This window comes from Mastomys coucha, unplaced genomic scaffold (assembly GCF_008632895.1).
Source record: "Mastomys coucha isolate ucsf_1 unplaced genomic scaffold, UCSF_Mcou_1 pScaffold8, whole genome shotgun sequence".
In the NCBI taxonomy this organism is placed as follows: Eukaryota; Metazoa; Chordata; class Mammalia; order Rodentia; family Muridae; genus Mastomys; species Mastomys coucha.
In genome coordinates this window covers 13,889,757-13,917,086 of record NW_022196914.1, presented here as the reverse complement: position 1 = coordinate 13,917,086, position 27,330 = coordinate 13,889,757, and the positions used below count along the sequence as shown (strand labels likewise).

Sequence of the window (27,330 nt, the reverse complement as noted above, 5' to 3'; positions counted from 1 at the left end):
TGGTAACATTCTAGGTTAAAAACCCTACATGAGTCAGAAACTGTAGCTCCTGTTAGCCTTCAGAGAAGCACAGACCCTTCCATATGGAGCTTATATGGGCCTAGAGCCTCCAAGTAGCCATAGGACTTTTTCCCAACCCCCAGGAAGCCCAATGGGAATGTTACAGAGCTAGAAGAGAATAAAAAATCCTCTATGAAGTCACAATTCCAAGTCCTGTGAATTGAAGCTCATAACCTCTGGCTTCTCAAGCACTTTATCCTATTGATTCTGTTATTTTACTTTGTTTCTGACGTAGAAGGAGAGGATGTAAAGAAACAAATAAACCGAAAACCAAGAAATAGAGACTGAAGTGGAGACATAATTAGCCAATGAGTGAAATCAGTAAATAACTTGATAATCTTTAGTACTTCCATTTATTTTTAAGAAAGTTAAAAATGATCAAAAGTAAGTCCTGAATATATGTAAATATAATTTATAATTTGATCTTTAGCTTTATCAAAAAAGTCAAAAATTAATTTTCTTGTAGCATATAATTATAAAATGACAGGTAAGGAAAGATGAAATGGTAAATAACTTTAAATTAAAAGTTCTTGAGTTAGGATTGTAGTTACATAAAATTTTATTTTACAACCACTAAATATTAGTTATTTTTTATATCTTTGCCATGAATAGATTCCTAGAAATTTTCTACAAGCAAGTAATTCTTCGTCCTATCTTCTCCAAAGAATGATCATTGTGAACTAGTGATCAAAGATTGCTCTCCTGACAATTGATTTGCAAATAAGAACAAATAATTCAAAATGAGCTATATGGTAGTTAAGGATAGTATTTTGATGAGAGGTTTATAACAACGAAGGTTCTTGGAATATTCTATAATAGTTTAATGATGGATAACACAAATTAACAGAACAGTATAAGACTCTTGAACTGAAAAACAAAAAATAAAAAGAGATGAACACTATCATTCATGGTTCACCTACTTTAAACCAGCTTGTCTCAAGCTCCTGTTGCCCCACAATTAGAAAATATTCCTTCAAATAGTGACATAAAATAAGTTCCTTCTCATTTGAGTTGCTGCTGCTAGGGTATATTACACTAACCAGCTAACACTTAAAATGATTTCAAGAAGTGAAGCAATTGCTCATTCAATTGACATAGTTTGTAGGCATTTAGAATATTTTTAGAAGAGTGTCAAAGAATTCACATCTTAGCACCAGGAATTTAAATGCTGTAGGCAGAACTTAAAAAAGGACCCTAAGAGAAAAACACAGAGAAAGGATATCTAATTTATAAGTTATCTTGGGAACAAAAAAAAAAAGTAGTTGTGATCTACACATCTGAAGATTTGCATGAGATTGAAATGAAAAGTACTTCACTAATTATTTCTGTGGGAGGGGTATTATCCAAACCAGAGAACATTCATGATATGAAATGGATATTACTTACTAAACATTAAGGCTTTGGTGATCAAGAACAAAATTCTGGGAAGAGAAAATATGAGTAGTTTGATAAGGAAAAAAATCATAACCAAGTTTAATTTGAAATGGAGAGACCCAAGGTAATTCTGGATCTTTTGAGGTGAAAAAATATACCTGGAATCTGAACTAAATCTTCTGCTGAAATCCTATATAAAGTATGTGGAAAAAGGAAGTTCTTAACTTTGTTTTTTGCCTGTTTGCTCTTATCCTAGATAGTAAGTTCCTCCACTGTCCTTAACATAAGAATTCTCAATCTGTTAATCATGACCCCTTTGGGAGTCACATATTAGATATCCTGAATATCAGATACTTACATTACAATTCCTAACACTATTAAAATTACAGTTATGATATAGCAACAAAAAATGTGGTTGGGAATCAGCAAAACATGAGGAAGTGTATTAAAGAATCCCAGTATTAAGAGATTTTAAGAAAAGCACTTAATAAGAGCCTTTTGCTTGATTTCAGTGTGTACTGAAGACCAGCTGAGACGCTACAACTTCCGTACCTTCCATTAACAGAAAAAAAAATTAGGACTAGCTGGACCACAGCCTGTGAGTCACTCTAAAAACATGTCCATATATATTCTTTCAGTTCTGTTCATCTAGAGAATCTGACTAATAAAGTCAGCAAATCAGTCAGTGATACAAGACAGTAGTTACTTGGATGAAAGTGTCTAATTTCTTAGTTTGAGTTCTGGTAATATCCCCCTCAAATTTTTTCACCAAGAATAACAATGTTTCCTCCTGTTGGACAATAGTAGGAAAGATTCTCTGAGGATGAGACACAATTTCAATGACTCTAACTTATGAAAATGCAATTTTAAATTACCTGTGAAGAAATGGCCCCAGTTGAGGAGAATGCAGTTGAGGGAGTTACATGCAGAAGGACAGTTACTAGGCAACTGTTGTCTCAGTGTCAGCCAAGATGAGACAAAAAGGATGATGCACCTGTGGTAAAATGAGCCAGACTCCATCTGTTGCAAGTAACAGAGCTTGGTAGCGTAATCCATTACTGGATGGTTTAAAGAAATAGAAATTTGCAAAGCTGATGGTGTATCGAGTATTCCTCTATACTAACAAGGAGGCTCTGGGGCAAGGAAGTGCATAAAAGATTCAAAGTCCCCAGAGGAAGGCCTTGGAAGGCTGTCTTTGGTGCTGTGAAGGGAATGCTTAAGTTTCAGTGGAGAGGCCGAGTATTGGAGATTCTAAAACCAAGAAGCATTGTCCATAGAAAGCAGTAAGCATAGACTATGTAGATGGTCAGGCAGAGGCCTTCTAATGTTGCCAACATGATTGGAGGGATAAGACCATAGACACCTTTGTAGTCAGATGAGGTCAGTATAAATCAGATGCTGTATTTGGAGCTTTGAGATTTGATGCTCCCTACTCTTGCTGGCTTTTTTTTTTTTTTTTTTTTTTTTTTTTTTTTTTTTTGTATCAGTGTTCCTTATTATGTCTTCCTTTTTCATCTTTGGATAGAGACCATTTCTGTTATTGTGTACAGGAGTTGTATAATTATTTTCTCCATAATTGAGGTTTATAGATAAAAGATTGCCTTACAATTAACATGTAAGTTGTTTACTGTGGTTAAAAGTTTTGGAATTGTTAAAGACTCTAAAGATTTTTCAACTTTGAATGAGTACATTATACTTTATGAAATGGATATGCGCCTAGGGGGAACAAGAGTAGAAATTTATGACTTAAAAGTAGTGTCTTAGGGTTTCTATTGCTATAATGAAACACCATGACCAAAAAGAGAGCTGGTGAGGGAAGAGTTATTTTGCTTAGAGTTAAATGAGGTTGTTGAGTTAAATAAGGGCAGGAACTCAAACAGGCAGGAACCTAGAGGCACTAGCTAATGCAGAGGCCATAGGGGGTTCCTGATTACTGGCTTGCTCCACATGGCTTTCACTATTACCTTTCTTATAAAACCCAGGATCACTAGCCCATGGAAGGCACCACCCACAATTGTCTGGGCCCATCCTCACCAACTACTAATTAAGAAAATGCTCTGGTGAACAGGAGGGAGGGGAAACCAGGAAAGGGAAGAACATTTGAAATGTAAATTAAGAAAATATCTAAGAAAAAGAAAGAAAGAAAGAAAGAAAGAAAGAAAGAAAGAAAGAAAGAAAGAAAGAAAGAAAGAAAGAAAGTGCTTTACAGCCAAATCTCATGGAGTCATTTTCTCATTTGAGGCTTCTTTTCCATTGGTAACCTATTTGTGTCAAGTTTACATAAATTTAACCAGCACAATGTGAGTTTATTGTATAGGAATCCAAAGAGGAACCTAGTTTCAAATATCTCATAGACTTTAAGCAATTAATTGAGGATAGTAGTCACAAGGTTTTATTGAGAACACAGTTTAAGGATAATGAAAATTTCTCACTGTATAAAGCTAAAATAGAATATATTAATTTTTAATTAAATGTGTATAAAATATCTCCAAGTTTTGAGCAAGAAACCAAATATCAGGAAATAAGAATAATGCAATTATTATAAATGAATAAGGTCAATGAATCTGAGGACATTACTGTAATTGTATTTTAAATAGATATGCATTATATATTTTTATATAATTAAATAGAACATGAACAAATCATGGTATCATATCTAAATAAACAGAAAAAAATTATGCAAAATAATTTTAAGCAAAGCCATTTAAATTAAAGTACTTGAAGTTGGAAGAAGAATAAAAATATTATGGGTCAGCAATTTTAATGTAAAAATTACAAAGTATAATTTAAATAAATTATATATTACTATATATAAGTTCTATAGGTAATAATACATAGTATGGATTCCTTAAGCAATTTTGGTTAATATTTTTCTGTCTATTCTCAAACATATTCTTAGCAAAGGCTCTTCTGGTATTTGGTAAGTATCTAAATATGTAAAGTCTATTTTAGAGCTTGGTAAAGAAGTTTCTGACTTCTTATTCAAACGGAAGAATACGAAAAAGAGAATCAGGGACTTGGGAGTGCTCAGCTCTAATTGGAGCATGTATAATCTCCTTAAAATGTTCAGGGATCTTCAGTAATAAAGACCCATATAGAGCTGAAGAGTCAGAGATGCTGTATGTTTTTTTCTCTTTTGAAGCAACAGAGTAATTGTATATATGACCTCTCAGCAACTGTGACAACATGCAAATCACTTATGTAAAATCAAATCAGACAAGAGTACAGCATGGGGTATGGAAGTGATCATGAAGATGGACTACTAGCTGGGGATCTATTTACATTTGATAGTTTCTGGGAGAGAGTTAATTTTCTGTTTTCTTTTTAATGTTTTGACCTCTGGTACTTCAACCATATTCCAGGGAAGGCAGCATATTAAGAGCAGTTGGGAAGCAGATATTCTTTTGAGGGGGTTTAAACAAAGATAAATAATTTATTATGAGTGGTTAAAGAATTGATGGTTTGTCTGGGACAAGATGGGAGAGGGAGGTGAATATAAGCCAAATACTGTATGTAGATTTAGATTTTTAGAAACCTACTTATAATAAGGGTTCTTAAATGTTTCAACTCCACTTCTAGCCTACCATATAAAGGTGGGGAAGAAGAGACAGTATATAGGACAAAGGAATGTGGACTTGTTTAGTTCCAATCTCTGTTTGTCAGGATATCAGCATTCCAGTTCAGTAGAATCAAGATACCCAACAGGAATCATCAGTGATGTCAAGATCCAGCAGAAATAGCCAAGCTTCTGCCAAATCAGCATGAGCCACAGAAGCAATAAGAATCAGCTGAAAAGCTAGAAGTTCTTTGCAATGCCTGTATCATAGGAGGGAAGGTTAGCAATGACTTGAGACCAAGAAAGCATTGTAAGGTTAGTTATACAAATGCACCTTGTCACTGTACTTTAAATTCTATTTATACTCTCTACAATCATCATGTGTCCACCACATGATGGCCTCAGCAAAACTCCAAATGAGTCTGCTTCAGGAAAACCTCATGTGAGTCTGCCTCACGTGACACACCAGAAACTTCCATATCAAAATAGAGTTTATGAAATTGTTTTAAAAGTATTAAAAAGAAATACAAATTTTCTTACCCATATATTCTAGTAAATAGTGTCTGATATTTGTTGTTCTTCACATGTATTGTATCAATCTATTTATACTTTTTTCTTTTACACAGTGCAAAAGTATCTTTTATTTGCCAGATGTAACTATCATCTAGGAGGCTAACTGCTGAATAAGCTCACACTTTGTTGTTCTGTTTGGACTCTGAATGGATGGTTCAACTCAGCTTTTCTGGATCAAACTCCTTTCTAAGCTGACTGAGTCATCTGCTGTCTCTCAGATTCTAACTAAATTGCTCTGCCTGACCTCATACTAACTTTGATAATCTGCTCTAATCTGGCTCCTTTTTATTATCTGGCTTGTTCTATCTTCACTTGCAGCATTCTCTGTAAAATTATCTTTCCTCTGTCTCAATGTCTGTCTGTCTCCCCTCCTCTTTCTGTGTTACTCTGCAGTAGCCTCTACTCCCTGTGCTGTTCTCATGAGAGATAGGTGTATCCTTTCTCTGACTTATACTGCACAGCCTTCTCTGATTCTTTGCCTCTCAATTAGACATCATTTTCAAACATGGTTGATTCCTCTTACCTTCATTATGTGAGATTAAATATGTGGACTAAGGGCATGCCTGTATTACAGCCAGATGGATTACAGATGTGTCATTCCCATCAGATCACACAAACTTAAAAGTCTTTAGATGATCCTTTGCCAGAGCAGCCACTGCTGGATTAAAATTCCTCTAGAACAAAGTATCATAAACTGGGTAGTTGCTAAAACAATTGTACTAGTTAATATTATATCTACTATGAGAGCTTTGGTCATCTGCAAAGAGGTAAATTTATTTAGAAAATGTCTCCATCAGATCTGTCTGTAGACAATGGGGATTTTTTTTTTTTGATTAATGATTGATAGAGGGGGGCATACCTTACTGTGGGTCATGCCACCCTTAGCAGGTGGTCCTGCAGGGTTTAGGAAAGCAGACTAAGGTTGAAGTAAGTAGCATTACAATAAGGTCCTGTTTCAGTTCTTGCTTCCAGGTTACTTTCTTGAATTGTTGCCCTGGTTCATTAGCTGTGATAATTTGGAAAAGCATTCATCTGAGAGAAAGAGTAACTTATAAAGTCCTCTTCTTCAAACTTGATACAAGAGTTACAAATGCCAAGCAAAGCATTCAGTCTTACTCTTTGTTCTTCTCTTACAAACACCCCTCCCAATTTAATTGTCTACATTTCTTTTGGGTATATAAATACTTTTAAAACATGTAAGCTGTTCTGAAAACCATAGGAGAGTGTAACAACATGAAATAATACTTCTAATAGGCTGAGTTAGGAGAAGCAAGATCTCAAGACAATTATGTTGTATACAGCAAGACACTGTCATGAACAAACAAGCTGAAAGTGTATATGGATTGTACAATATTGGACCTATTTCTCCAATTACCAAATTAGAGGGACCATTAGATGACAGTCAATAAATTTCTAATTCCTCATATTTTTATATTTCAATCAATTAGGATATATTGGTAATATTAAATTTCATATTAAGATATTAAGAAAAAGTAATTGTTGCTTTCTGTTCTTTTTGTTGTAAGAGGTAGAATTAGGTTTGTGTGGATTTGTTGAAAGATTACTTTTTTGCTTCTTCTAGGGTGTAGTTTTGCTCCTTATGTTGATGTTTTCCATCTATTGGATTTATGGAAATATATTTGGTAAATTTGTTTTTTTATGGAATATTTTGTTTTCTCCATCTATGGTAATTGAGAGTTTTGCTGGGTATAGTAGCCTGGGCTGGCATTTGTGTTCTTCTGGGGTCTGTATGACATCTGCCCAGGATCTTCTAGCTTTCATAGTCTCTGGTGAGAAGTCTGGTGTAATTCTGATAGGCCTGCCTTTATATGTTACTTGCCTTTTCTCCCTAACTGCTTTTAAAATTCTTTGTTTAGTGCATTTGGTTTTTTTATTATTATGTGACGGGAGGAATTTTTTTTCTGGTCCACTCTATTTGTAGTTCTGGAGTTCTGTAGGTTTCTTGTATGTTCATGGACATATCTTCCTTAGGTTAGGGAAGTTTTCTTCTATAATTTTGTTGAAGATACTTACTGGCCCATTACATTGGGAATCTTCACTCTCTTCTATACCTATTATCCTTAGGTTTGGTCTTCTCATTGTGTCCTGGATTTCCTGGATGTTTTGGGTTAAAAGCTTTTTGCTTTTTGCATTTTCTTTGACTGTTGTGTCAAAGTTTTCTATGGTGTCTTCTGCCCCCGAGATTCTCTCTTCTATCTCTTGCATTCTGTTTGTGGTGTTTTCATCTATGACTCCTGATTTCTTTCCTAGGTTTGGTATCTCCAGGGTTGTGTCTCTTTCTGATTTCTCTATTGTTTCTATTTTCATTTTTAGATTCTGGATGGTTTTCCTTCACCTGTTTGATTGTGTTTTCCTGTAGTTCTTTAAGGGATTTTTGTGTTTCCTCTTGAAGGGCTTCTAGCTATTTACCTGTGTTCTCCTCTATTTCTTTGAAGGTGCTATTTATGTCTTTCTTAAAGTCCTCTATCATCACCATGAGAAGTGATTTTATATCTGAATCTTGCTTTTCCTGTGTGATGGTGCTCCAGGACTTGCTATGGTGGGAGAATTGGGTTCTGATGATGCCAAGTGACCTTGATTTGTGTTGTTTATTTTCTTATGCTCCCCCCCCAATCTGGTTATCTCTAGTGCTACCTGCCCTTGCTAAATCTGACTGGAGTCTGTCCTTCTTGTGATCCTGGTTGTGTCAGAACGCCTCATAGTCAAGCTGTCTCTGGGATCCTGTGATTCTGGGATCCTGTGATACTGGGCTTGTTAGAGAACCTGGGAGTACAGCAGCTTCCTCTGGGTGTTGTGGGACTGGCTGTGGAGCTTGCACCCAAGGTCTGCTCAGGACACGAGCCCAGAGAGACCAGAAGGAACCAGAACCACTGGGCTGGTGGAGTTCCTGTGTGCCTGGTCCCACTGGTCCCAGTTACTCCCAGTGTTGGGACAGATGTTTGTTCCTCCTTACCTCTGATCCTGGGTGTGTCAGAGCACCTGGGAGTGGAGCTTCCTCTGGGTGTTGAGGGACTGGCTGTCGAGCTTGGGCCCAAGGCCTGCTCAGGACACCAGCCCAGAGAGACCAGAAGGAGCCAGAACTATGGAGCTGGTGGATTTCCTGTGTTACATTCAACTATTTAATAGTTAAACATTAACGATAGATAGCAGGAAAAATTTAAATTCATTTAAACTACTTTCTTGTGGCTTACGTGCATGGGATGATACAGTGACTGGCCACAGTAGAGTAAGATATTTTATAATTCAAATTCATATGACAAAATTATAATTTTGCATGTAGATATTTCTATACACAATCAAAATCATCCATTAACTGAACGCCTTTCAGAGTGATCACTTAAAAGGAAGTTATTGTGCATCAATCTCACTCTTGGCAGTTTCATAGGATATTATCAATTTAAGTGACTATTAGTTACTAAGTAAAAATATTATGAAGTGTTGTGGCTTATGTGGTATTTGAATTTGAACATCGATTGTCATATTTTATGGCAATCTTTGTGTTCTTTCCTATTCACCCAATTTATCCAAGTTGGAAGATTATCATTTTTTTTTGTTGAATTTTAATAGGATATGTGGAAATATGCCCAGAAATGTGGATATGATGTTATTGTCATATCTAATGACATTTCTGTCATCCTGCCTTCTTCTTTCTGTTAAGATATCTATCCCAATCAATAAAGACTATTGTTCTTTCACCTCATGCTTTATAACTTTGAGGTACAGCCTAAGTAAAAATGATTATATCTTTTAATGTGATTTTCTTAATAATGTGATATGCCTCAGATCTATCAATTTTGCTACATATGGCAGGTTTTCATATTTCTTTATGAAGAAATGATACTCTATTTTATAGAAATAATATTTGGAAAATAAGATTCTTTAGATATTTATTTGTGGTTCTATCCACAGGCTAATCCTTATTTTTGCAACTATAATGTTGCTTGGATTAAATTGAGCATGTGCACATCTCTTTTATGCATTTATTTCAATTTCTGTGGATATATATTTAAAAGTAAGTTAGCAGGGTAATGAGAATCATGAAATAGTTTGATTATTAGATAATGTATTTTGTCTGTTTTAATGCCCATAATACCTCCCTATCAGTGGGTATGTTTGTTATTACATGTATAAAAACACACACATATGCACACATACAATATATACATATATAGACAGTATTTATCCATACATATGTATGTGTGTGTGTACTGTGGTACATAAGCAATAAATTTTTATCTAGCTATGTAGAAGGCTCTAATAATAACACCAATGGTGTCATTGCTTTTCAGACTAGGTATTTGGTACCTATCTAGTGCAGAAAGTTGTGGTCTTATAGTCTTTTAAATTTATACTTACATGATAGCTAGAGACACTGACTACTCTCCATATATTTAATGGAATTACTTATTTATCCTGGTTTATTTTTTAGATTATTTCTGTTGTTAATGCCAAATCGCATCTGCACATGAAATAAGCAATTAGAACCCTCAAATCCTGGCTTCTCTCTTAGCTTATAGAATCTGAAACATCACTATGAGTGCGTACCATGTTCTCCGGCTCTTGTTGCCTAGGAGAGTCTTGTGCTCATACACCTGATCTGCTGGACTATAGATATATGGCCACTAGGTTCTACAGTTTTGCATGTATGATCTTTGAAATTACTCATTTATACAGTATCACACAGTGATCCCAGTCATAAGTGAAAGAGCTGATTCTGTTAAAGAAAAGATCTGCGTCTATAATATTTGTGGTTAATGATAAGAATAGCTCTCTATTGAATATTGTCCACTTTCTTAATAGCTCAGGAGACTGTCAGTGATTCTTTGTTGTCTGTCAATTTCCTTTGAGGTAAACTCCCATCTTGTAGAGAACCTTGCTAAGGCAGAGAATTTTCTAAAAGAGTGGGAAACAATCCATCCTGTAAAGAAACTTCATATACTCAGAATGCCAACAAAAAGGAAAAGTCCCTGAAACTGATCAGTTAGAATAATGTACCTCCAAACTGTGTATCAGCTTCAAGCCACCCAAAAGGACAGAACCCAATCAAACTGTCTAGTAGATGTTCAGATAAACTGAATGGCATTGCTAGAAGAGACTCACAGTACCCAGCTACCTGTTAGAGTCTCTTCTTGAAAGAGGAACTCTCAGAAATGCTGAGCTGCCTAAAAATTGTGTAGTAAGTGCCAGGTTTTAAACAATCATGAAATAACATAGGTATTGGGCTGGTCTTTTTGTAATGTGGGTGGCTTTGAGTCTTGCTTTCTCCTGAATGTAAATACAATAACCAAGTCAGACTGTTGTATCCTTACTTTTGGCTACCATTTGTCCCTTATGTGGATTAAGTAGATGTTCACATCTCCTCAAGAATAGTGTCACTTCACAACCTTTCAGAAAGGCTAAATTCGTTTTATAGTATCGAAGTGGTTCTTCTGTTTAAAAGAATATGAATTAATAGAATATTAATAACATGGAAAGTAGCCCATTATATTTAATTTATTTGTTGATGCATTTAACTTATAAGCAAATGTGAATCTTTTTCATTATCAGTATTGTTATTATTTATTATTATATATTTTCATCATCAATATTATTGCTATTATTATTTATTATTAATATATTAATTGGTTATTTTATTTATCTATATTATAAATGTTGTACCTCTTCCTGGTCTCCCCTCTGCAACCCTCCCCATCTCATCCTCCCAAACTTTGCCTCTAAGAGGGTGTTCCACCACCCACACACACATTCCTACCTCACCCCACAAACATCCCCCCATGCTGTGGGAACTAACCTCTACAGGACCAAGGGCCTTACTAATGCCAGATTAGGCAATCCTCTACTTTATGTGAAGCTGGAGTTGTGGACCGATCTATGAATACTCTTTGGTTGGTGGTTTAATCCTTGGGAGCTCTGGGAAGGTCCTGTTAGTTGATATTATTGTTCTTCCTATTGGGTTGCAATCTCATTCAGCTCTTTCAGTCCTTTCCCTAATTCTTCTATTGGGGACCTCAGGCTCAGTCCAATGGTTGGCTGTGAGTATCTGTATCTGTCTTAGTCAGATGCTGGCAGAGCCTTTCAGAGGACAGCCATATTAGACTCCTGTCTGGGATCACTTTCTGGCATCAGCAATAGTGTCAATGTTAGGTGTCTGCAGATGGGATGCATCCCAAAGTTGGGCAGTCTCTGGATGGCCTCTCTTTGAGTCTTTGCTCCATTTTTTGTCCCTGTATTTTCTTTAGACAGGAACAATTCTGGGTTAAAAATTTTGAGATGGGTGGGTGTCCCCATTCCTCAGCTGGGAGCTATGTCTATCTACTGGAAGTGGTCTCTTCAGATTCTATCTCCCCTCTGTTAGGTATTTTGTGAATGGTTTTAAATAATCATACAAAGAACATAGTTAGCACATCCCTTTACCCAAGTCAGCAGGCATTTCTTTGCTGCTGTTATTTCTTCCCTAAGCTCCCATTTTACTGACACACTACTTCCTAACTAAATTTTTGTAGATACTCCACTGTTCCTATTAGTTTTTCAGTTAATTGTATATATTTATCAATTACCAGCTATGAGACTAGAAAGAGAAGAAAAAGAAAATCCTTAGGTTGTTGGCTTGTGAATTTCTACCAATGTATTCTGAGCAAATAAATAACTTTAAGGTGCTTTTCCACTTAAAAGTCTCTAAAGCTTTCAATTTCTAGACCTAGATTCTATTTTTGACCTCCATTTCCTGTTCTCCATGGCTTTTATTTAATCTTCTTTCAGTCTATTTTTTTCCTAGAGTAAACTAGAGGAATACAAAATCTATTTTCCATATTTGTCGGTCATAAAGGAGTTTTTCTCCATTCTAAAAGCACATGTACTATTTTTATACTTGAGAGAAATCCAAATAAAAAAGAGGGAAAAAAGATAACAAATAAAATAAATAATACTTAATGTAGGATTTTCTTTAGAGAAAATATGTCAGTATAGAAATGAATATATATGTATTCATGTATATGTATATATATGTATTTGTGTATATATGTATTCATATATATGTATTCATATATATATATATGTATTCATATATATATACATATATATTCCAAGAAGTTCATATTCCTTCATGAATGAAAATAATTTTCTTAGAGTATACATTTTTATTTCTTTTAGATAAGTAAAAGATTATTCCAGAATAATCATCTAAAGAGCTTTTTTCAAAAAAGTTGTTATGATAATTTATGTGTTTTAAGGATTTTTTTACACAAAATGTTTAACTAGTCCTTTTACTTCTGATGAATTTTTAAATTTTGTGTTGTGTTAGAATATTTCACAATATTTCTTCTACAGTTTTCTTAATGAAGAATCCAATTTGTATTAAATTTATAATAGTCAAGCATATACTAAAATCAATAAAATTGGTAAATCAAGTTCAAATGAATTATCTTACTTTGATTTATGCATATATTTTTGTTTCCATATTCATTATCTAATTCACCTTGATCCTGTCTTTGGTAATATGTCATATTGACCAACATGCCTGTGTGTATGTTTGCTCTTCTTAATCCTACAATATTTGTATACTTTTAATATGTAACTATATAAGAAGGAAGGTACATCCTGTCTACATGTAAATATATTACACACATTTTCATGTAATATACAAATATATTTATACATAAATGAATATATCAGTGTTTATGGAAAACAATGGAAGTAGAAAAATTAACCAAGGGAAGAAAAACTTAGTTCATCCCAATGAAACTTAGAAAATAATTTGTTTCTTTATGGCTTCATAGAAAACTATTGCTTCCTGCTATTTGCCATGTCCATCATCTGGAAAGACAGATGCTGAAATGGTTTCTGAGGATGGGCCCAATAACAACTCTTGAAATTTAACCACATTTTATTACTCATGCTGTGTCTTTATGAATTTTTTTTAGTTCCATAGCTCCTTTGGTGAAGTTATATTTGGTCTAGATTATGTGTTAGTAATTAAAGTGCTTGTTGTTCTTGTGAGGAACCCAAGAATGGTTCCCAGCATCCATCTCAGCTAGTGTACAACCACCTGCTACTAAAGTCCCAGAGGATCCAGCATCCTCTTTTGGACACCATGGTGCACTCACATATGAATAGACCTTCTCAATATTTGTACAAAATTAAAGTGTAATAATATATTAGATTCATATTTTATATGATGTTTAATGTTAAAGTGAAATTAGTGATACCATTGAGGCACTCCAGCATTTTATGCCTCAGCTAACTGCTTATATATTCTCTTTTCTTGGGTGCTTTGTTTAGGAAAGCAGTGGATTAAGCAAATACCTGCTCTAGCTTTTCTTGCTTTCAGAGGATTTCTTGGATGTTCTTACCTATCAAAGTTTGAATCTAAATGAAGATCTGTTTGCAGAGTGAAAAACTCTGTAATGGAAAGTGAGATGTTTTCCTGACACTGAGCCAGCATCATAAATTAAAAAATAATAGAGAATTACATTTTTGAAAACAGTATGCTCTCCCTTTTTACAGGAAATGTTTATAATTTAATCTAGTATTTCACATAACTTTCCTTGAAGGAAATATTATAGGACGCTTTCATGAGTTCTACTTAGGCAAAATATGAAAGACTGCTATCAGAAGATTTGTAAATTTTCAAAAAAGTAAACAGAAACTTTATATAATAAATGTTTTAGTGCATAAAAACATATTTAGCATTGATATCAAAAAGCACTCTTCCACAAATTTTTTTATATGACTACAGCCTGCTTGCTGAAATACAGACATGGCATCACACATGAATTTTCTGAAACTGCATTTGTCCTTGTCACCAAAAATACTGTTATGTGTTCCTCACTACAGATTATTGTTATCTCTTTTGACCATTAAGTAAATGAAAACAAAACTAACATAAAAGAGAAAAGGCATGTGTTTCTTGTATCATTTTCCCCTAGGGTTTCTCTGTCCTTTCAAACCACTAGACATGCTATTGACAGTGAAAGTAAACACACAAGAATAGGAGGCAAAATGTAGGAAGGCCGGGGACCAGGGACAAAGGAGAGAAGGAAGGAATATTTATATATATGCTTCCATGGCAAGAACTTGCAAGAACCTCATTTTCTTTAAGCCAGGAATGTTAATGCAACATAAGTTGCAATAATTCAGAGCATATTTTAATCAAGAAATACTTCAAAAAGAAACAGCCACAAAATTAAGAGAAAAAGAAACACTTTTAATACTCTTCTTTTTGGAGAAAAAAATTGTAAAGCAGAAGCATACATATATTTTTCAGTCTTTTTATTTTTTAATTTAATTTAATTTAATTTTTTTTGATGCAACTCACAGCAGGGTCTTTATTCTATTCAAGCTAGCTCACTGCCCCACAACCACCACCAACGCACCACCATCAAACAGGATGGTTTTAATGGTAGGGAAGCCCCAAATGTCTATTGAGCAAAGGCAAAACAGAAAGCAGGGAATACATATGCAAGCTTCTAATTGGAAATCTCCTGTGGCTTTTAATATAATTAGCTGGTGCTGGGAATCATATCATAAACTTAACTTTGGCTCCCCTCTGTATTGGTGGTCATTCAGAAAGGGGTGGGTTGTTTGTCTGGAGTGCAAGTTTGTTGGGGAAAAAACCAGGAGACACTGTATTCTTGTGGTGTAACCTGGAAACTCTGGTCTTGTTGGAGATTAGCATAAAGACTGGAGCTAGGCTCAGATTTTGTTAGGGGGCAACCCGAAAATTACTGTTAGGTACCAGTCTGCTAATTTACCTGAGTTCAAATTTAGGTCAGATTTTCGAAAATGGAGTTTGAATTTAAAAGTTTTGGCATCTCAGAAGATTTTGATGATGTTTTTCCATGCCTTGCTCCATGTGTGAATTTTTAAATTTATTTATTTATATATTTATTTATTTATTTATTTATTTATTTATTTATTTGGTTTTTTGAGACAGGGTTTCTCTGTAAAGCCCTGGCTGCTCTGGAACTCACTTTGTAGACCAGACTGGCCTCGAACTTAGAAATCTGCCTGCCTCTGCCTCCCATGTGCTAGGACTAAAAGCATGCGCCACTACCACCTGGCAGTAATATTTATGCTCCATATTCCGTTCCCCGAATTACCACCCCATCCACCCTCTGACTGCTCCACATTGCACATCTCCTCCACAACCCCGTCTCCATGTGGATGCCCCCACCCACACCCCACCTGATCTCTAAACTCCCTGGGGCCTCCAGTCTCTTGAGGATTAGATGCATCATCTCTGAATGGACACATACTACTGTATGTGTGTTGGGGGGTCTCATACTAGCTAGTGTAAGCATTCTTTTTGGTGGTCTAAAGTTTGAGAGATCTTGGGGGTCCAGATTAATTGAGACTACTGGTCCTCCTACAGGATCTCCCTTGTAGCTTCTTTCAGCCTTCTCTAATTCATCAACAGGGGTCAGCTGCTTCTGTCCATTGGTTGGGTGCAAATATCTGAATCTGACTCTTTCAGCTGCTCTTTGGGTTTTCAGAGGGTAGTCATGCTAGGTTCCTTTTTGTGAGTGCTCCATAGCCTCAGTAATAGTGTGAGGCCTTGGAATCTCCCCTTGAGCTTGGTCCCACTTTAGGCCTGTCTCTGAACCTTCTTTTCTTCAGGATCCTCTCCATTTCCATCCCTGTAATTCTTTCAGACAGGAATAATTATGGGTCAGAGATGTGACTGTGGGATGGCAACCCCATCCCTCACTTGATGCCCTGTCTTCCTGCTGGAGGTGGGCTCTATACCCTCTCCCAACTGTAAGGCAATTCATCCAAGGTCCCTCCCTTTGATTCCTGAGAGTCTCTTACCTCAAAGGTCTCTGGTGGATTCTTGTGGGTCCCCCCAACCTCTTATTTCCTAACCTTGCCTGATTTCATTCTTTCTGCTTGTTCTCAGTGCTTCAATCCCTTTCCCTCACCCAATACCTGATCAGGTTCCCCTCTTTCCCCCAAAACCCCTGCACATTCACTTTACTTCCCATGTCCTTCCTTTCCTCTCTACTTGAGATTGCTTTCTTCTCTCTCCTAAGTGGGACTGGGGAGTCCTCACTTGGGCACTTCAGCTTTTTGATCTTTTTGAGTTCTGTGGACTGTATCTTGGCTATTCTGTATTTTTTTATTTTTATTTTTTGGCTAATATCCACTTATTAGTGAGTACATACCATGCACATCCTTTTTTGATCTGAGTTACCTCCCTCACTCAGGATATTTTCTAGTTCCATCCACTTGCCTGCAAAACTCAGGATGTTCTTGCTCTTTTTCTTTTTTTTTTGGTTTTTCGAGACAGGGTTTCTCTGTGTAGGTCTGGCTGTCCTGGAACTCACTCTGTAGACCAGGCTGGCCTCGGACTCAGAAATCCACCTGCCTCTGCCTCCCAAGTGCTGGGATTAAAGGCGGGCACCACCACCGCCGGGCTATGTCCTTGTTCTTAATAGCTGAGTAGTATTCCATTGTATAAATGAACCACATTTTCTGTATCCATTCTTCTGTCATTGGACATCTGCTTTTTTCCAGCTTCTGGCTATCACAAATAATGAACACAGTGGAACATGTGCCCCTGTGCCATGGTGGGGCATCTTTTGGGTATATTCCAAAGACTGGTATAGCTGGATCTTTAGGTATATTGATTTCCAATTTTCTGAGGAACCTCCAGATTGATTTCTAGAGAGTTTGTACCAGTTTTCAATCCCACCAGCAATGGAGAAGTGTTTCTCTTCCTCACATGCTCTCCAACATATGTTGTCACTTGAGGTGTTTTTGTTTTTGTTTGTTTTGTTTTTGTTTTATTTTGTTTTTTTTTCAAGACAGGGTTTCTCTGTGTAGCCCTGGCTGTCCTGGAACTCACTCTGTAGACCAGGCTGGCCTTGAACTCAGAAATCCACCTGCCTCTGCCTCTCAAGTGCTGGGATTAAAGGCATGAGCCACCACTGCCCTGCCACTTGAGGTTTTGATCTTACCCATTCTGATTGATGTAAGGTGGAATCTCAGAGTCGTTTTGATTTTGCATTTCTCTGATCACTAAGGAGTTTGAATATTTCTTTAGGTGCCTCTCAGCAGTTAGAGATTCTTCAGTTGTCAATTCTCGGTTTAGTTTTGTAGCCCATTTTCTGATTGGGTTGTTTGGTTTTTTGGTGATTAACTTCTTGAGTTATTTATATATTTTGGATATCAACCCTCTATTTGATATGGGGTTAGTGAAGATTTTTTTCCCAGATTTTTAGGTTGCCTATTTGTCTTTTTGACTATGTCCTTTGTCATACAGAATCTTTCTAGTTTCTTGAGGTCCCATTTATCAACTCTTGATCTTAGAGCATGAGCCATTGGAGTTTTGTTTAGGAAATTTCCCCCTGTACCAATGAATTCAAGGCTCTTTCCAACTTTCTCTTCTACTAGATTGAGTGTATTTACTTTTACATTGAGGTCCTTGATCCATCTGGACTTGAGCTTTGTACAAAGTGACAAATATGAGTCTATTTTCCTTCTTCTACATACAGATAGCCAATTAGACCAGCACCATTTATTGAAGATGCTTTCTTTTTTCCATTATATATTTTTGGCATCTTTGTCAAAGATCAAATGATTGTAAGAGTGTGGTTTTATTTCTGGGTCTTCAATTCCTTTTTTAAAAAATTTATTAATTATTATACATAAGTACACTGTGGCTGTCTTCAGACACACCAGAAGAGGGCATTAGACCTCATTACAGATGGTTGTAAGCCACCATGTGGTTGCTGGGATTTGAAAGCAGGACCTTCAGGAAGAGCAGTCAGTGCTCTTACCCGCTGAGCCATCTTGCCTATTCCATTCACCAACATGTCTGTCTCTGTAACAATACCATGCAGTTTTTATCACTATTGCTCTGTAGTAAAGCTTGAGGTCAGGGATGGTATTTACCTCAGCTGTTCTTTTATTGTTAAGAATTGTTTTCGCTATTTTTTTTTTTTTTTCCATTCCAGATGAATTTGGGAATTGCTCTTTCCATGTCTTTGAAGAATTTTGTTGGGATTTTGATGGCAATTGCATTAAATCTATAGATTGCTTTTGGTGGGATGGCCATATTTACTATGTTAATTCTGCCAATAAATAAACATGGGATATCTCTCTATTTTCTGAAATCTTCTATTTCTTTCTTGAGAGACTTGAAGTTATTGCCATACAGGTCTTTCACTTGTTTGGTTACAGTTACCCCAATATATTTTATACTATTTGTGGCTATTATTAAGTGTTCCCCTAACTTCTTTCTCAGCCTGTCCATCCTTTGTGTAAATGAAGGCAACTGATTTATTTGAGTCAATTTTATATCTAGCCACTTTGCTGAAGTTGTTTATCAGCTGGAGAAGTTGTTCTCTGGTAGCATTTTTGAGGTTGCTTATGTATACTATCATATCATCTGCAAATAGTGATACCTTTATTTTTTCTTTACCAATTTGTATCCCTTTGATCTCTTTTTGTTGTCTTATTGTTCTAGCTAACACTTTGAGTACTATATTGAATAGATATGGGGAGAGTGGGCATCCTTGTCTTGTCCCTGATTTCAGTGGAATTGCTTCAAATATGTCTCCATTTAATGTGATATTGGCTTGCAGGAAATTACTTTTATTGTGTTTATGTATAGGCCTTGAATTCCTGATCTCTCCAGTACTTTTAACATGAAGGGGTAATGTATTCTGTCAAATGTTTTTTCTGCATCTAAGGAGATGATCATGTGATTTTTTTTCTTTGAGTTTGTTTGTTTATATAGTGGATTACATTAATGGATTTTTGTATATTAAACTAACCTTGCATCCGTGGGATGAAGCCGACTTGATTGTGGTGAATGATGTTCTTGGATTCAGTTTGCAAGAATTTTATTGAGTATTTTTGCATCTATATTCATAAGCCAAATTGGTCGGAAGTTCTCTTTTCTGGTTGGGTCCTTGTTTGCTTTAGAGGTCAGAGTAATTGTGGCTTCATAGAATGAATTAGGTAGTGTTCATTCTGTTCCTGTTTTATGGAATAGTTTGAGGAAAATTGATATCAGGTCTTCTTTCAAGGTCTGGTAAAATTCTGCACTAAATCCATCTGGCCCTGGGCTTTTTTTTTGGTTGGGAGGTTTTTAATGACTTCTTCTATTTCCTGGTGTGATATGGGCTGGTTTAGATTGTTTACCTTCTCTTGATTTAACTTTGATATGTGGCATCAGTCTAGAAAACCATCTATTTCATCTAGATTTTCCAGTTTAATTGAGTATAGGCTTTTATAGTAGGATCTGATGATTTTTTGAATTTCCTCCATTACTGTTGTTATGTCTCCCTTTTTCATTTCTGATTTTGTTAATTTGTATACTCCCTCTTGTCTCTTTAGTTAGTTTGGGTATGGGTTTATCTATCTTGTTGATTCTCTCAAAGAACCAGCTTTCGGTTTTGCTGATTCATTGTATTGTTTTCTTTGTTTCTATTTGGTTGATTTCAGCCTTCAGTTTGACTATTTCTTGCCTTCTGCTCCTCTTGGGTGAGTTTGTTCTTTTTGCTCTAGAGCTCTCATGTGTGGTGTTAAGTTGTTATTGTAAGATCTCTCCAGTTTCTTTACCATGGCACCTAGTGCAATGGCCTTTCCTCTTAGCACTGCTTTCATTATGTCCCATAAGTTTGGGTATGATGTGTCAACATTTTCATTAAATTCCAGGAAGTATTTAATTTTTTTCTTTATTTCTTCCCTGACCAAATTATTATTCAGTAAAGAGTTCAGTTTCCATGTGTATGTGAGCTTTCTGTAGTTTTTGCTGTTATTGAAGATCAACCTTGGCCATGGTGATCTGATAGGATGCATGGTATTATTTCAATCTTCTTATATGTGTTGAGGGTTGTTTTGTGACCAATTATATGATTGATTTTGGAGAAGGTGTATTCTTTTGATTTAGGGTGAAATGTTCTGTAGATATCTGTTAAATCCATTTGTTCCATAACCTCTCTTAGTTTCACTGTGTCTCTGTTTAGTTTCTGTTTCAATGACCTGTCCATTGCTGAGAGTGGGGTGTTGAAATCTCCCACTATTATCATGCAGGGTTCAATGTGTGTTTTAAGTTTTAGTAAAGTTTCTTTTATGAATTTGGGTGCCCGTGCATTGGGAGCATAGTTGTTCAAAATTAAGACTTTCTTTTGGTAGATTTTCCCCTTGATGAATATGAAGTGTCCTTTTCGTTACACTTGATGACCTTTGGTTGAAAGTCTATTTTATTGGATATTAGGATGGCAACTCCTGCTTGTTTCCTGGGACCATTTACTTGGAAGACATTTTTCCATCCTTTTACTCTGAGGTAGTGCCTGTCTTGGTTATTGAGTTGTGTTTCTTGTACGCAGCAAAATGCTGGATCTTGTTTGTGTATCCAGTCTGTTAGCTTATGTCTTTTTATAGGTGAGTTGAGTCCATTAATACTGAGAGACATTAAAGAGAGATGACTGTTGTTTCTTGATATGTTTGTTTTTGCAGGTGGCTTTGTGTGTTTGTGGCTATTTGCTTTTGACTTTGTGGTGAGATGCTTAATATCTTGTCCTTTCTTTGGTGCAGGTATCTTCCTTGTGTTGAAGTTTTCCTTCCAGAATCCTCTGTAGGACTGGGTTGGTAGTTAGATATTGCTTGAATTTGGTTTTGTCTTGGAATATTTTGATTTCTCCATCTATGTTGATTGAGATGTTTTCTTGGTAGAGTAGACTGGACTGGCATTTGTGTTCTCTTAGAATCTGCATGACCTCTGAGCAGACTTGTCTGGCTTTCATAGTCTCTGTTAAGAAGTCTGATGTAATTCTGATAGGTCTACCTTTCTATGTTCCTTGGCCTTTTCCCCTTACAGCTTTTAGTAATTTCTTTGGTCTGTGCATTTAGTGTTTTGATAATTATGCGATGAGAATATTTTCTTTTCTGATGCCATTTATTTGGTATTCTATAGGCTTCTTGTACCTTTATGGACATCTGTTACTTTAGGTTGGGGAAGTTTTCTTCTATGATTTTGTTAGAGACATTTTCAGGTCCTTTGAGCTAGGAATCTTCCTTCTCCTCTATTCTGAATATTCTTCTTAAATTTAGTCTTTTTATTGTGTCCTGAATTTTCTGGATGCTTGGGGTTAGGAATTTTCTTATGTTTTGAATGTTCTTTGACAGTTGTGTCAATCTTTCTACCATATCTTCTACACCTGAGATTCTCTCTTCGATCTCTTGTATTCTGTTGGTAATACTTACATCTGTAATTCCTGACTTCTTTCCTAGATTTTTCTTTTCCAGGTTTACCTCCATTTGTATTTTCTTTATTGCTTCTACTTCCACTTTTAGGTCTTGAATTCCTTTATTCAATTTCTTCACCTGTTTACCTGTGGTTTTCTGTATTTCTTTCAGTGAATTATTGATATACCCCTTAAAGGACTCTATTACCTTCATGAGATAGGATTTTAGGACATATTCCTGATTTTCAGGTGTTTAGTGTATTCAGGGTTTGCTGTGGTGGGAGAACTGGGTTGCCCATGTATTTTGGCTTCGGTTGCTTATATTCTTGCACTTGCCTTTGCCATCTGGATATCCCTGGTGTGTCTTGGTTTGGGTGACTATATGGAGTCTACCTCTTTTGTCCCTGGGTTGCATCAGGTATCCTGGTAGGCCTGAGGCCCTGGCTGCATTCGACCATTTTTGGGGCCTTCCAACTGGGTACTCTTCACAGGGGCAGAGAAGATGCTGATCTGTTGCCCTGGATGCAGTAGATCTCCTGGGAGGCCTTCAGACAGCTGCTCTGAGTGCATCAGGTCCTCTAGGATGGATCAGGATATGGAGTCTTCACAGGAGCAGGCCAAATAGGGGTCTGCCCCAGCAGCAAGGACCAGGCAGGTTTTCTTCAGAGTCGTAAATCATAAATGTGTTTGTTTCACTTTGAGCTTGCAAGCACATTTGCAATAGCTATTGCTCAAAGCTTAATCTTCAAGTCTGGAATAGATACACATCGTTTTAGTAGATAATATCAAGAAAAATATATGCTCAAATGTTACATAATTATTATCATATATATTCATCTTTTATAAAAGCAAGTGTTTTGTGGAATAAATATTGGTTCACTTATGCTGGTAAATTTTAGAAAATTAGAAGTATATAATATTTTTTACATTGTATCAATTTTATTTTTAATTGTATATTTTATTTATTTACATTTCAAATGTTATTCCCCTTTCCTGGTTTCACCTCTGAAAATCTCCTATCCCATTCCCCTTACCTGCTTCTATGAGGGTGTTCCCCCCTACACATATATACTCCTGCTTCACTGCCATAGCATTCCTCTACACTGGGGCATTTAACCTCCACAGGACCAAGGGCCTCCCCTCCTATTGATGTCTTAAGCATCATCTACTTCAGTCCTTCCCCTAACTCCTCCATTGGGGTCCTTGTGCTCAGTTCTATGGTTGACTGCAAGCATCTGCATCTGTATTGGTCAGGCTCTGGCAAAAACTCTCAGGAGACAGCTGTATCAGGCTCCTGTGAGCAAGCACTGCTTGGTATCAACAATAGTGTTTGTGTTTGGTGTCTGTATGTGGGATGGATACCTAGGTGGGGCAGTCTAAGGATGGCATTTCCTTCCATCTCTGCTCCACTCTTCGTCCCTGTATTTCCTTTAGACAGGAGCAATTCCAGGTTAAAATTTTGGAGATGGGTGGGTGACCTTATCCTTCAACCAGGGGGCCATGCCTAACCTCTAGATATGGTCTCTATAGGTTCTCTCTCCTGTTTTTGGGGTATTTCAGCTAATGTCATCCTCGTGGGGTCCTGGGAGGCTCTAGTTTTTCGGGCATCTGGGACTTTCTGGTTGCTACCACCAATTCCCCATCCCCTATTTCTACACACAGCTGTTCAATTTCCTGACCCTATGTATATCTCCTCCATCTCCTCCCATACCTGATTCTTCCACTCTTTTTCTCTTCTCCTTCTTCTCTTCTTCCCAAGTCCCTCACACCCTCTACTTTCCCTAATTATTTTGTCCCCTCCCCCCACCTTATAAGTAGCACTGAAGCATCACTCTTTGGTCTTCCTTCGAGCTTTTAGGTTAATGTCCACTTACAGTGAGTGAATACCATGTGTGTTACCTCATTAAAGATGATTTTTTTTTTTTTTTTGGTTTTTCAAGACAGAGTTTCTCTGTGTAGCCCTGGCTGTGGAACTCACTCTGTAGACCAGGCTGGCCTTGAACTTAGAAATCCGCCTGCCTCTGCCTCACGAGTGTTGGGATTGAAGGCAAGCACCACCATTGCCTGGCACTAGGATGATATTTTCGAGTTCCCTCCATTTGCCTAAGAATTTCATGAATTCATTGTTTTTGATAGCTGAGTACTATTCCATTGTGTAAATGTACCACATTTTCTGTATCCATTCATCTGTTGAGGGGCATCTCGGTTGTTTCCAGCTTCTGGCTATTATAAATATGGCTACTATGAATATAGTTGAGCATATGTCCTTGTTCCATTTTGGAGCAGCTTCTGAGTATATGCCCAGGAGTGGTATAGCTGGGTCCTCAGGTAATATTGTGTATACTCTTTTCTTTAAAGTTTGGAATATCCACGTGAGGTTTCCTATTAACTAAATAAAACAACAAGAAAGCAATTGTTCTATTGCAGAGTTGAAATATTGTACTGATGGCAGAAAACACATCCTTTTCTACAGTAATTATCAGACTGTCTTTGAAGACTCAACAGTTCTCTTATTGATGTGCACACAACTATTGCATCCCCAAGTTTCCTTAACTTCCCTTCCTCCAGTTAGAATCACATTGTTACTTTCTTTCCAGATTAATGCAGTAAAATAATGTGATGCTATCAGGATTTATTTATATGAGCCTTGTAATCCAGTTGTCATCACAAGACCAACCCTGAATATGATAATGGCTACATTTATCATTATTTTAAAATGTTCAATATAAATGGTGGATTTACTTGAGCATTAAAAAGTGGAAGCCTTAGTTTTACAGTCAATCTTGCTTAGACTCAGATATAAAAATATAGTCAAATTAGCTTTCTAATCTTGTCACTGACTTCATGCAATAAAAAATTTTGTTATCATAATACCTGTGGATGAAGGTATATTTTAGTAGGTTTTATACAACATATTCACTTGGAGCATTTATTCCAGCATACCTTAGTGATACCACTTTTAAATCTGATTTCTTAGATGAGTATTAGGTGAGAGTTTCTAGCATGCACTTATAAAAATTGTCCAATTTTCTGGCCACCCTTTAAGAAACAAAACTGACTTAAATTATCCCATCAAAATTTATACTAATGAATGCATAGGTTACTAAGCATAATTAAATAATAGTACAAATAAAATACATATTAGTTTCTAGAAAATAATGTCACATTTGTAATGTTTCAATAACTTCTTTAATAGCAAAAGTGAAGTTATACATTTTATTGAAATTTGGTTGTGTATGAATAGCCTACAGGTAGACTTTAATCATAGTGACATTCATCATTGTCCCATTAGTAACTTTAAATTTGTGACCTACATTCCATTCCTATGGATACATAATTCATTCTCTCAAAATTGAGTGGCTTCCCATAACATACATTTTCTATCTAACAGTTCCTATGCTTCAGAGATCTATTCTGGCATGCTGGATCTGCTGCTTCTCAGACCATCCAAGAGATGCAAATTTGGTCTCTTTCCAGAATATGCCATCCACACAGAAGCCTGATTCAAGAATGATGCACCTGCCAAGTAGGGGCACATGATTACTCCTTTGGCAATGCACCGAGCCCAGTGCCTACTGAGCTGAGGACTTCATACTAGCTGTCAACTAAAAGGATCCCGCAGGTCCTTGAGGCAGAAGGAACAAAGTACAGCCAGAAAGAAAATCCATGAAACAAATTTGAAAAATATAATTTGACATTTGCATCGCATTAGAGCTGCCATGTTTGGCTTATTATGATCAGAGGGTAGATTCTGCTGACATGCCGGCTTTCATGAGGACAAAAGTACTAAGAAGAAGAAATAACCTTGAGCCAATTAAGAATCTGCGTATCACAATACTTTCCAAAATCTGACAAAGTGTGTACGAATATGGAGTGGTAATGTGTTTATAAAATAGAAAAATGATATTAATTTTAGAAAATATGAAAGATATTATTAGTTAGCAAATTTTATGCTGCCAGCAAGAAAAAAACATTTTGTGGAAAATAAGTTTAGACATTAATATAAAATTGAATTCCCACAGAATGTAACATCAGTATTTAAAAAAATCCTTATAAATTCATACATATGTAGCACAAAAGTTTATGCATACATGACTATGTAGATAGTATTTTCAGTTCAGAAATGCTTCTAGAAATTTTAGGTCATTTTGAATATCATTTTAATGTATTTAATAGAGATAAATCAAATAAATATATTTATATTGTAATGTTAATTAGATGTTAAATAAAGATATAGTAATTAATTATATTATCTAAATTATCATAACTATACCTTGTTCTTATTGAAAGACAATTCAGATTATTTTTGACAACGTAGTCTCTTGAATTTCAGAATAATCTCACATTTACCACACAGCCATTGACAACATCTTGTCTTATTTCTGTAGCAGTCTGGGAATTCTGCTGTATATTGTTTTTATACTATGTTATTTATGCTGTGTTGTACATATTAAACTTAAACCACTATAAATGATAAGCAAAGACTATACAAAAGGAATTACATACTCTTCCTTCAAGAATAAATATTTCATTCAGACAAATACATAAAAAGAGAAATGCTGTTGCAAACATAAATTTTATATTTGTATTGAAAGACATTGCCAAATATTCTCCAACAAAGTATCTAATTTGCTCTCCAAAAATGATGATATAAAAAACAATAGAGTATTGTCTATACTCTTGACAGTATTGTAAATTTTACAAATGTCTTATCCTTGGTGTGGCCTATTGCTAAATCTGGTATCCTAATTTAGTATATGTTCCATCCATTGTGATTTTGTTAGAATTTAATAAAACATTTTAAATGGTTTATGCTGTCTTTCCCAAACAGTTTTCTGTCTCTGCTTATTTTTTTCAGTTGATGTTGATATTTTTAATTTATTTATATGAATCTTTAAAGCATTTTCTCAGATAGAGCTATTGCAACATTTCCACAGTGTGTGCTGTCTTCTATGTTGTTCCTTAGTTGCAAAGCAGGCATTTAAAAACGAACAATGAAAGTCTGTGAAGTTAGAACTGAATATTAATCTTGGAGTTACAGCTCGGGACTGGCAGTGGTGTGGGTAAGGCGATTTGAGGTCTTGGCTGCTTGTTGACATCTAGGTAGGGAGGTCAGCAGGCAGCCTCCAGGCTTCTGTCATCTCTCTTAGCTCCTGGCTCAAGTACAAGAGCATCCTTGACTGCAGTCATTCTCTTACAGAGCAGCTGCTCACTAGTGACTGAGTCATCAGCCTGCATCTGACAGGCTGCAGGACTGCCTGCTCCGCAGCCTGAGGACTTGCCACACTTAGGGACTTCTTTTAATAGTCTATTCCTTCATAAGTGTAACTCTTCCTTTCCTACCAGACTTTGTTTTATCTGCTTCCCAGGAACAAAACACAAGATAACTCAGAATTTGCATCAACAAGAATTTCAAACCTAATGCCCAATCAATGTCCCCTTTCTTTTAGAAACTCAGTTTTTAGGTTGCTGCTGTTGTGAGATCAGAATCGTAAATTATCCTGATTACTGGTGTTTGACACTTGCGTTTCTCCTGCCTTCGATTTTTTTTGT

At 36.1% G+C, this 27,330-nt stretch overlaps 1 long non-coding RNA gene across 2 annotated transcripts in view; it reads left to right on the top strand.

The window, feature by feature from the left end:
- Nucleotides 1–268: 268 nt before the first annotated feature.
- Nucleotides 269–27,330, top strand: part of LOC116083625 — a 34,508-nt gene continuing 7,446 nt past the window's right edge. The window contains exons 1-3 of one of the 2 annotated variants that reach the window (XR_004115812.1): nt 269–444; nt 1,947–2,032; nt 5,098–5,305. This is a non-coding gene — a long non-coding RNA (uncharacterized LOC116083625). The remainder of the gene's footprint in view (nt 445–1,946; nt 2,033–5,097; nt 5,306–27,330) is intronic. The other variant, XR_004115811.1, reaches the window with a different exon arrangement.